General features: G+C 43.8%; 1 long non-coding RNA gene across 1 annotated transcript; it reads right to left on the bottom strand.

Moving 5' to 3' along the window:
• Nucleotides 1-306: 306 nt before the first annotated feature.
• Nucleotides 307-1,546, bottom strand: LOC126589670 (uncharacterized). The gene is made up of 3 exons (XR_007611891.1): nt 984-1,546; nt 824-867; nt 307-519 (listed from the first exon to the last, which is right to left on the bottom strand). It is a non-coding gene; the product is annotated as an uncharacterized LOC126589670 (long non-coding RNA).
• Nucleotides 1,547-1,863: the final 317 nt, after the last annotated feature.

The following is a 1,863-nucleotide window of genomic DNA, read 5'->3' as shown; positions in this document are numbered from 1 at the left end:
CGAACAAGCAATTCTGTCGGGGATCTGGCTCTCGAGATTCGGAGAACAATGCCTCTTCGATATTTGAGAAAGCAATCCTATGGGGAGTCTGGCTCTTGAGATTCAGATTAGGGCTGGGCACGGGCCGGGCCGGGCCCATTTTTAAAGGGACCGGACCGGACCCAAAATTAAAGGAGACGGGGCAGGTAGGGCCGGGCATTACAATTCTGAAAATAGGAACCGGACCTTACCCGGTCCGGTTGAAACGGGCCGGTTCGGTCTGGGTACACGGGTCCTTTTTTTAAAAAAAAAAATTCAATACATTCCAATTCAAAGGATATCAACGGACAAGAAACATCCAGTATGATGTGTATCTACCCGTCCTTTTCATCTAATTAAGGAAATTAAAAGCTGAACAAACTAAACAATATCGTGAATTCTAAATTTACAAATTCATGGTTTCATTCTGAATCTTGCAATTACAGTTCACTACATGGCATGCAAAGCCTTGATGTAAAAAATTTAAATTTTCACGATTGCCTGCACTATAAATGCGATTCACATCTTAAATCTACAGACCGTGTTTCCACAATAGTTTCTATTTTACTCCAAAAAAAAAAATTGATCGCATACAAAACACAAATTAATCACACAATTCATCCAAATATACTCGAAAATTGTCAGATGATGAATCGGAAACAACAGTCACCCGAGGTCGAATCCTATCCTAACATTCCTCAACATTGAATTACATGCATAACTCACATGTTAAAACTATTTATGTACGAGTATCGCGTTTATAGCTAAAACTAGAGCTCAAAAATTAGCAAATACAAAAACATACCCAGGTTTCGATGCGGTCGAAGCTGCAGCGCCATCAGCTTTGGTCTAAAAAAAATTAAACACCCAACAACTAAATTCAGAACTCCAGGCATTACAAATAACAACAAAATCCGAAATCAATTTCAAAAGTTAAAGAGAGAAAGGAAAAGGAGATGATTAACTGCAACAACATTGGTAATCAGCTGATCAGCCCGGCGAGCCTTCGAATTCGAACCCGAGCTAACCCTGGTGTCAGATCTGACAACAAAGAAGCTCGCTTTCCTCCCTGAATCAAATCAAAACACAAAAATTAGCAAAATTTTAAAAAGAAAAATCAACGGAGAGGGATAGGGAGAGGGATTCGAGGGAGAGGGATAGGGAGAGGGACTCAGGGAGATGGAGTCGAGGGAGAGTCTGAGAATTCAAGAGACTGAGGTTTGAGGCTGCTGCGGCTGATGATGCTTCTGGAACTCGGGACTCGGGGAAGGTTGGCTAGGGTTGAAAGTTGAAAACTTGAACTGACGGTTGAGATTGGATGGAGAGATGATATTAAATCTCGTCCGTCAAATCTAGCACAAACGGGCCGGTCCGGGTACCCGCGGATCCTATAATTTTGGAACCGACCCGCCCCTAAAACTTCAATTACCCAGCCCGTCCCGCCCCGATCTACTTTTACAAAACTAAGAACCGGCCCGTACCCGCCCCGCACCCGTATTACCCGCCCCTACCCGCGGGTCCATGACCCGTTTGCCCAGCCCTAATTCAGATAGCGGTGTCTCTTCGATTTTTGAGAAAGTAATCCTGTTGGGAGTCTAGCTCTCGAGATTCGGAGGGTGGTGCCTCTTCAATTTTTGAGAAACTAATCATGTTGGGAATTTGGCTCTCGAGATTCGGAGAGCGGTGCCTCTTCGATTTTTGAGCAAGTAATCTTGTTGGGAGTTTGACTCTCGAGATTCGAAGAGCGATGCCTCTTTGATTTTTGAGCAAGCAATCTTGTTGGGAGTGTTTTCTCGAATGTGAGTAGAGGTTGGGCATTTTTGCCAGTCTGCCTTGACACACATA

The sequence above is a fragment of the Malus sylvestris genome, chromosome 11, assembly GCF_916048215.2.
Source record: "Malus sylvestris chromosome 11, drMalSylv7.2, whole genome shotgun sequence".
NCBI classification, from domain to species: domain Eukaryota; kingdom Viridiplantae; phylum Streptophyta; class Magnoliopsida; order Rosales; family Rosaceae; genus Malus; species Malus sylvestris.
Note: the sequence above shows the minus strand (reverse complement) of the source record. Positions and strands in the feature narration are given on the sequence as shown.